The sequence below is a fragment of the Mus caroli genome, chromosome 6 (genome assembly GCF_900094665.2).
Source record: "Mus caroli chromosome 6, CAROLI_EIJ_v1.1, whole genome shotgun sequence".
Taxonomy (NCBI): Eukaryota; Metazoa; Chordata; class Mammalia; order Rodentia; family Muridae; genus Mus; species Mus caroli.
In genome coordinates, this window is record NC_034575.1 from 133,695,439 (window position 1) to 133,705,708 (window position 10,270).

Consider the following 10,270-nt stretch of genomic DNA (forward strand, 5'->3'; position numbering starts at 1 on the left):
CACCACCACCACCACCACCATCACCACCACCACCATCACCACCACCATCATCACCATCACCACCATTACCACCACCACCATTACCACCACCACCACCACCACCCAGTGACTTGGTGCCTTTAGTTTCTCCTTGATCACGTTTGCCATTTTCTTTTGAAACGTGTTTTCCTGATGGCCGGCTTCAAAAGGAAAGACCACTAGGGCTCCAGCCTGAGGAGGGACTTCCTGGGCAAGATCAATGATACCTGGGGTATTCAGAATATTTATCTCTAAAAATTAGTATTCAAGTGATGCTCAGTCATGAGAGCATCCCTGGGGCCACAGCTGGCCTTGAAGAGGTATCTTGTACCAGTAAGGGCTGTACAGGGTCTCCTTCCATCACTTTTTTTTTTTGTCTCGCTTGCATAGAAATTGCATGAGTTGCAAACTAATGTGTGAGGTGTTGCTATTACATTATACAGACAAAAGAGGATGACAGAGATCAAGATAGTTTAGAGCCTGAATTGTCAAGTTATGGCCAGAAGGAGTTCAGCTGAGAATCTGGTTTACCCTCCAGGGGAGGGGTTTGTAGATGTACCTCACGTTGCTCTATTCTCATCACCATATGCCACAGTTTTCTTGTGTAAGTTCTTGCAGTTATGCATGTTGGTCGGGAAGGGAGTGTGGCACAAAAGCTAAAGCACTGGACTTGGAAAATCTGAGATCTACTTCTTCATCTCTGAATGATCATGGAAAGGTCAGACACCTAGCACCGGTTCTGTCATTCGGTGACACTAGCTGCCTACCTACCTGTCAGGTATGCTGTGAGACTCACAGATATACTCTGGAGCCATTTCTATTTCTAAGTCAGTTACTGTTCTCCATCTCTCTACCTGTAACTGACAAGTCTCTAGTGCTCTGGACAGATCTTGATGGCAGTATCTGGTTCTCACTGCAGTTTGGGTGTGGCTTTGATGGACTTCATGATTTGTGTCTGTAGAAGAAGAATGCTCCTTCTCAGAGGGTAGTCACTGCGTCTGATAGCTTCAGCAGCTGTTACACTGGAGCTGGTACCAAATGAGTGTGTGTGTGTGTGTGTGTGTGTGTGTCACCCAAATGAGTGTGGGGTTGGGAGTGATGTCATCCAAATGGTTGTCTGAGGAGTAACCTGGGACATGGTGCTCAGCTTCCCACACAAAAGTCAATCTGAAGGTTTGCCTGGACTCACGTTTCCAAGCCTCTCCAAGGAGGCCTGAACAGGAATCCTTCTGGGGAAGGGGAACTGGGGTTTTCTTTGTTTTGCAAACTACTATTTAACCAATAAAATAATAATGCAGAGCACACAGTAGACAATGAATATGTGAATGAATGAATGAATGAATGAATATGAAATTATTCTAGATAGAAACTCTAGCCCCCAAATCTTCACAAAGATCATTTCTACAGGCTGCGGCAAGTTTTTGTGATCATTGTGAACTTGGAAGAGGCTTCCTTGATAAATATTTGCCAGTGTTTATTCTAAGAAAAATGAGAGAGAAACCGAATAAAATCTTCTTAATGTCCCCTTATCATAAACCAAGACAGAACTCTTTTTTTCTTTTTTTCTTCTTTTTTTTCTTTTCTTTTCTTTTTTTTTTTTTTTGCCTTTGTTGTGTTGGAGATTGGAATCCAGGTCCTTGAATAGGCTAGGCAAGCACACCACCACTGCAATAGATCCCTTACATCTCTCCATTAGTTACCACATCCAAGAGAACAAACATATAAAAACTCCTTACATGAACTACGTATTATTAAATAAGAAATATAGAACTTAAGTTATGCACTGTATATTGTGTATTGTGTAGTAAACTTATGTAAATATAATCATCTATGTAAAGTCGGTAGGGAGTAATGTCTTCTCATTATATGCAGCTTGCAAATTAATTTATTCTAGCTCACCTGCTGGGATGACAGAGCAAATCCAGTGTTAGCTGTCACTGAACAAAGAAGCCTGAAGCTCACCAAGCTTTTCCTGCAATCATGAATTGAGATATGAATGTTCCTGTTATACCCATGAGGTGTGCTTTTTAGAAAACATTATGTTGCTGGATGAAAGAAGGAGCTGGACAAAGCCATGTCTCCTCTTCACGCTTTGCTTTCATGCCACGGTTGTGAAGAACGTTTGAGGTTGACAGGAAGTTCTCCTTCCGGTAATCCAGTGTTTACCCAGTGAGGATCCAGGCCACAGCTGTAACTTGAACAGGGGAATTTTCATGTAGAATGTTGTTTATAAGGCAATCCCCCCCCCCCCCCGAAAGGCTGAAAGAAAACACTGAGTTACCACCTCAGGACAACTGCAGCCTGTGCTGAGATTCTATACTCTGGTGTGCGCATGTGTGGTGGTCTGGGTAAGCATGGCCCTCATAGGCTCATATATTTGAATGTTTAGTCATCAGGGAGTGGCACTATTTGAGAAGAATTAGAGAGATTAGGAAGTGTGGCCCTGTTGGAGGAGGCGTGGCCTTGTTGGAGGAGGTGTGGCCTTGTTGGAGGAGGTGTGACCTTGGAGGAGGTGTGGCCTTGTTGGAAGAGGCAGGGCCTTGTTGGAGAAGGCGTGACCTTGTTAGAGGTGGTATGACCTTGTTGGAGGAGGCGTGGCCTTACTGGAGGAGGCATGGCCTTGTTGGAGGAGGTGTGACCTTGTTAGAGGAGGTGGGGCATTGTTGGAAGAGGTGTGTCACTGGGGCTGGGCTTTGAGGTTTCAAACGCCCACTCCAAATCCAAGCTCTCTGTCTGCCTGTGAATCAGGATGTAGCTCTCAGCCACCGCTCCATTGCCATGCTCCTGCCATGCTCCCCACCATGATGAATTCAGTCCCTGTACTGTAAGCAAGCCCCCAGTTAAATAACAGTTGCCTTGATCGTGATGTATCTTCAATAGACTAAGAATGTTAGTTAGTTAGTTAGTTAGTTAGGACACTGTGTCAAGGGTTAGCTGGAATTTTCTCTCTCCTACTCTGTGTGAGTCCTGGGATTTCACTCAGGCCCTGGGATTTGAGCAGCAAGCTCTTTTACCCTCAGAGCAATCTCACTAAGCCTATTATTATTAGCTGGCTTCCTAAAGGGAGGCTTCTGGGTAACCAATCAGTGCTCCTTCTGGCAGGTACCCTAGGGTTCTCCAACATTGTTGGTAAAGCTAATAGGAATGACTGGGAGCACAAGAGAGCTGCTCCAAGCTGGGAAAATACATACATAGGGTACCGGGCTCCTAGGTCAAACACATTTAAAAATTATATATGTAAGTATGTATGTATGTATGTTTGTAGGTATGCATGTATATATGTATTTGTGTGTGTACCTGTGTGCACATCTGCCTCTGTGTGTGTGTGTGTGTGTGTGTGTGTGTGTGTGTGCGTGCGTGTTTGTGCAGGCCATAGCATATGTATGATGGTCAGAGAACAACATCTCTGGAGTTTTTTTTTTTTCTCTCCTTCTACTCTATGTTGATCTTGGGGATTACACTCAGGCCCTCGGGTTGGAGGAGCAAGCTCTTTTACCCTCAGGGTAACCTTTCCAGGTCAACTATTATTCACTGGCATACGTCTAGGCAAAAAAATATTCCTGTGTTTTATCTCTGGATTCACAAGGATGGGCGGCTTTATACCAGTCTTTTGCTTACTGTCTGGTTCTAATTCTGTTGTTTGGCATTAAACAACACCATTCATGACCAGTCGTGACCCCATGTCAGAATCACCTCGGAAAGTTTCACAAAATTCTGAAGATGTAGTTTTTTTCCTTCCAAAAAATCTTAAGTAACTCTAGCATGCAGCCATAATTAATGACTGACACTACAGGACACCAAGAAATAAGGTTGCCAAAAAAAAAGCTAGGACCACTGCAGTGGGGCCCTATCCAGAAAAAGTCTGGGGCGAGACAGAGCTCTGAAGGTTGGGCAGCCTTATCCTTTATGCTACTGATCATCTAAGCATATCTTGTTTTTCATCTATGTAAATAAGAGAAGGTAAATATGATTTTCCTCAGCATTATTACAAGTCACTAATGAGAGGACATGAGGAATATTTAAAACAATACTGATGATTTTTAATTATTCAATAGATAGCATTTTGGGGTCACAAATGGTTACTTTCACTGGCAAGGATCACTTCTGCATGTCTTTCTCAGACTTGCTAACCACCGTGGCTCTTGAACAAAGGAAATGTTATGGTGCAGGAAGGGAACAAGATTATCCTCGAGTTACTGCCAAGTAGACGTAATTATTACGGAGCACCAGAACAGGGCAAACCAATGCCAAGGCATCGCTAGACAGAATGGTGCCATGTTTGCCCAGTAACTTCCTATACACAGTGTGATTGACTCTTCCCGACCTACCTAGGAGGCATCAGCTTGGTGGTAAAGGGGTAAGTAGCTCCCCGGGACCAGCCTCATTGTTTTGAAATGGTCTTTCATTCAAAGGTGAGTGATTTTAAGCAAGCAGGTGATTCTTTGAACCTCAGTTATCCAGATTTGCTAAAAGAGAATTCCTTGAGTAATAAATTAAAAATGCTTAGAATACATTGTTTGGTTGTTAAATGATAGCTTCCTCCACATTCAACTTGAAGGTAAGGATGTTGTCTTTTCTGATTTCAAAGACTCTTTTTTAGACAAAGAGTTATAGTGCTGTCTGCACAGGGATTAGGGAAGGACTAGTGCAAACATTGTCTAATCTCAACACGGATGGAAACATTGTAGCATTGAGAGCTTTGATGGGCAGGTTTGGTTGAGTGGTGTAGGCAGCTGGGTTCAGGGGCGGCTTTGCCAGTCACTGGGATGGGGGACCTCAGGGTATAGACTGAGGAGGGGAAGAGAAGCAGAACCAGGAGCTGCTTTGCCCTGAAGCATCAATAACTATCACCTGGTGGAAACACACCTTTTGCAAATGTGTGGCAGGGCAGGAGGAGGCTGAGTGCTCTTCTCAGAACAGGGAAGACTCAACCACCTTTCCAGGTGAGAGGTCATGGGAAACTTTAGGGGCTGCAATAAACTGGAGACTAAATTCCATCTGAGATACTCAGCTTTAAAGCTCAAAAAAAAAAAAGTTGCCAAAATGAGTTCCTTTACTATTATACGGACAACTGAAGGGAACTGTGCTCTGGATTTCAATATTCCCTCCTGGAGAAGGAAACTGGCTCACAGCACTCAAGAAGCTTAAAAGGCTACACGATTCACAAGCCCTATCTCCGTGGTTGCGCACCCGTGCACACACACTAATGCATACACACATGAGCACACTCACTCACAAAATACTAAGTGTAAAAAAAGATTTAGTGAATAAACAAAAGAATAGGTGTACCCTTAAAAAACTCACATTCTAAATTGGGAAGTTTAGAAGTTTCCTTCCATGGTCGTGAAAGTGATCGCATTTAATATTCATTTCAAAATGCAAATTTATGTAAGGCATTTCTGTTATATAGATGAGCTTTTCAGCATGTCCACCTAAGCAGGTACTGTGGTCACATGAAGCACAGGACAGGGCTATCGTAGTCAATTGTGTCTATTCTGGGTTTATTCTGTAGCTCCTAATGGAGGAAAAACAAGGCTTAGAAGTTCCCTGTTTACAAAATTGGATCTGTAATGAACATATACAGGGCTTCTGAAAACCCACCATCCCTTAAGCAGTCCAGCTTAACAAGTACTTACACAGTGCTAACATTATGTTAGGAATTGTGTTATCTAGCACGTGACTCGTAGTTTATAGGAGGAAGTGCATAGGTTCTATGCAAATACTGTGCTGGTTTATATAGAAGACCTGAGCATCTACTGAGCCTAGCGATCCATAAGGAGGCCCTGGAGCCAATTCTCTATGGATTCTGGGGGCTGACTGGTTTCAAAAGAAATCACCACGGGGATTCCACTTTATGAGCAGTGTTATGTATGGTTTGGGTGTAAAACATCCCGCATAGACTCATGTGTTTGAACACTTGCTTCCCAGTTGGTGGTGCTGTTGGGAAGGTTGGGGACCTGCCAGGAGGCAGGGCTTAGCTGGAGGAGTGAGTCACTGGGGATGGGTGAAGGTCTTGAGGACAATCACAGGCTGGCCCTACCTCAGGCCTCCACCAACTTCCAGGGAACCAGAGCTGTTCCCCACTTTCACTGCCACAGCTATGAGCTGCTGCCATGGTCAGGCCTTCTCCTGATCTACGGCAGCTTCAAGAAGAAGAATTCTTCTTCCCCAAGGGACAGCTCATCAGTTATGTGGTCGCAGAACGAATTCTGCTGTCTTTCCAAGACAGTTGGTGGACAGTGATGTCGGTGGTCTTGCTGGTGGTACAGAGCTTCATTGAACATAGAGACTCGGAGCCAAGGAACTTTAGAAGTCTCAGATGGTGTATGATTCAGGCAGTGTGAAGAAAAGATTCCTGCTACAGTATCAAAAATCACGACATGTAATCTGGCCACGTGAGTCTTTGTTTTATCTAAAGTGTCACGACCATCATCAAAGGCTTGACTATGTCTCTCATCTCCTCTGGGATTCTGGCTCCTGCTTTCAAGTTTTCTTATTTAAAACCAATGCCAAGTGAATGATGAAGTGTTTTTTTTCTCTCTCTCTCTCTCTCTCTCTCTCTCTCTCTCTCTCTCTCTCTCTCTCTGACTTAAACAAAACAAAACACATTTCAGGTTTTCCAAATCATCTCTATTGTGGTAACTTTCATAGTCTTGTCAAAACCTTAGGACATTTTGGGGCCTTAAGGATGTCTGTCCAACAGTGAAGATGTGAAGATGTTTCTCTGACCAGAAACAGCTCTAGTTTTATATCAGAGCTTTCTAATTTCTGGAATGTTCAAGAATAATAGGCTCTTTCGCTCTGGTACAGAGAAAAACAACACAGGAGGAACCAACAGAGAGAATCTCCCTGAGAAAGTGGCTCCAGCGTTGTCTTGGAAGATGCCATGTGTGATAGAGATTAGAAGGACTGGCTTCTGGCCTGGACTCTGTGTTTGAGCTCATGGAAGTCATAAGGCAGATGGCTATTAACTGGCCCTTGGTATGACCCTTTCCTATTGTAGGGTGAAAGATGGCGTATATGGCTTTTAATAAGTGATGCTGGGATATCCCCATGATTGCAAAAAATAAAGAAAACACCAAGCCCAAGAAAAGACACCGATTCTGGATTTTTTTTTTTTACCCTGATAATTTGTGGTAGGTTTCTTTATTTTTTGAATATAAAGTGACAGAAATAATTTGCCATTAGAAAAGAGAAAGGATCTTTGACTATGTACAGCTTTTATACATCACAAAGGTTTTTCTTGTTTTTATGTTATCTTTTTTTTTAACTCATTTTAATTTTTGTTCCTGCATCATTTGAACAAGTCCAAACTGGAAATCTATACAGCTCACAAAAAAGCCCTCCACCCGAGAGACCCCCCCACCCCCACCCTACCCCAATGAGAAACAAGATAAAACAAAAGAATGAAATCAACTTATTTCGATTGTTAAAGGTAAGTCATTTGCTTATATATATACTTGTATTTTTTCAAGTTCAAACACCAAAATCCAAGAGAGAAAGAAAAAAAATAAAAGACCCAGTCATCCGCCCCTCCCCCCACTCCAGAATCTCAATTGATCCCTGCATGTCCAAAATAAGAAATCGATATTTACAGAAAACCAAAACAAAAAACCAAAACAAACAAACCTAAAAGAACTTGGAAGTGAATGGCCTGGGGGGATCTGAGAGTCAAGAGGAAGGAAGGCTGGCCCAGGGGAGGAATGTGGTATCTGGCCTCACAGAGTCCAGGCAAGCCTGAGTGCTTCCGGTGCTGGGGAACACCACACCTGGGAAGCTATGACCATGACCCCTCCCCAGGAATGACTCCTGGAGGGCTGTGGTTCTGAGACTGCAGCCCAAGCCACTGTGGGTGTGTTCTGTGTTTCCACCATCAGCCCTTCACACTCCTGCTCAAACTCACACACACACCCACAGGCACACACGCACATGCTTCGGCCATTGTGGCTAAGTGTACTTATGACACATCGTTGGAGCACTGGAAGAAAAGAGATATTTTCCTACAGGTAAGAGTTCATTGTCCTATCCTGTGTCTTCTCTGGTCCCATGCTATCATGCCAGCTAGCTCCCAGGATGTGTTTCCACAAATGCAAGGGCTAACTCTAAGGTATGAGTGCGGGGGTGGTCAATGGGTCACAAAACTCCCACTTAAAATTTCTTCTCCTCTATCAACCTCTCCCCCACTTGACACAGATTCTGTACCTCTTCTTGCCCAATTATGTTGGTGTGCCCACCTAAAGCAAGGGAAGTCTCAGTAGATGGAAACTAGGCTGTGCTCAGTTTACCTTTGAAAGGCTGGCTTCCTGAGCCGTCAACACATCCCCTGTAGCTCTGGCTTTCCTATTCTTTGCTAAAGGAGTTCTAGCCAGCATTGGTGCATAAAGCATGGAATAAGCCCTTGAGTTGGCTGTAATACTATTCCAACACAGAACTGAAGACAGGCAATTGATGAGCCCTGGTGAACACCAGCGAATCTTGGAGAGGACCATCAGGAAGGATAAGACAGAGGTGAAGGGTACATGTTCCCTGGTGGACATGATGCTGAACCAGCCACTGCCCTTATGATATCCCCGGTCCCCTGTTCAAGATTCTGTTGGGTCAGGAGAACTAGAAATGCCTACTGTCTCTTCAAATTATGATTTCCTAAAGGCCCACTAAATGAAATAAGACCAGTCGGTCATTGGTGTCAGACATGAGTGTGTGGGGAAGGCAGGATCGAGTTTATGCTTGCTAAATCTCCAGATGCTACAAAGTGGGTCCCCCAACCCCACCCTCTGCCATCTCCTCTGGTCAAACTTATTTTTTTCCAGTATTATCTTCAAAATACTTCTCCCCCTCCTCCTCATTCAGCCTCACTCAAAACCCGTCCTCCCTAACCCGTCCTCCTAATCATCCAAAATGCCCTCCCTCCAGAGCTTTAAGAGATGTCCAGTCATTTCCTGATGCGCCTGGCCTATTGTTCTCTGTCACAAAAGGAAACATGGAATAAAAATGGTCAGTCAGAGGAAACCTTCACTTGCCAGGGTTGGGCAGAAGCAAAGCTGTTCGCTATTCTCTGAGATTTCTTTTAAAAGATGAACAAAGACTAAGATAAGTAAGAACAAAGAATTCTGATCCCCCCCTCCCCCGCCCCTACAAGAAGAGCAACTTTAGTTGGAAGATTTTAAAGGAGAAAGGGTCAGGTTGACAGTTGGGTCTGATCTTTCTGGAAGTGAAGAGCCACTGTGCCGTTCGCATTCAGGCTCATATCTAAAGACATCTGTGACAACAGGCACAGCCAAAACAGGAGTGGACACTGATGCATGTCATTCCAGCACTCTGGAGGCTGAGGCAGGAGGATTGGACTTTGTCTCCAATCAAGTAGATAAGCAAAAGTAGAATGTGGGGGTAGACATTTTAGAAGCAATGAAAAAGCAGGCGTGGGGTGTGGAGGTGGTGATTAATCATTACACAGTGCCACACGCTGCTGGTGAGGCCTAGTCTAGCACGGGCAGCCCTGACACTTCAGTCTGATAAAGACGACCAGTACCAACTTTCGCTGCCCATAGCTTGGCTCAGGAGAGTCACTGTGAAGAACCCGCTCTGACCTTCATCCATGGGTGAGCGTGTCCATCTCCTAGGTGGGCCCATCTCCCATCCCTCCTAACTCCCATTCCTTCCTGTTAATTGGGGTCCTCCACTGCCACACACGCCCTGACGATTGCTGCCACCTTCCTGGCTCGTCCTTGAGGCTCTGGCAGTCTCACTAAGTAGTGTGCTCTCCTGACACACATCTGTCCTGGCACCAGTCTAGAGGTGGCTTGCTTGCTCCTCACTGCCATTCTCAGACCATTCCAGCTCTCTCCCTTAAAACAACACAGTGACCAAATCTAGAGTCAAGTGCATCAGGCAATCCTTGCTGTTCTCCTCTGCCTGGTTTGGTCCTTGAAACCATCCTGGGTAACCCCTTAACTTATGAGCTCCTTTTGCATGTCACTGAAGAATCATCAATCAAAACAGACAGAACCCCAGATCTATCTACCTACTTGCATCTGTGACCAATACCATAGTCTTTCCATTATAAACTGCCTGCAGGCACCTACATCCAGCCTTCTGTTTGTGCATTGGATTCCATTCCCTTAAACTCATCATAGATATTACCCATCAGCATCTTCTCTTTCTAGGAACTATCAATTTCTTGTCTCTACTGGATCATTCTGGTCATCACAAAATGGGCTATTTCAGAAACAAACAAACAAACAAACAAACCAAA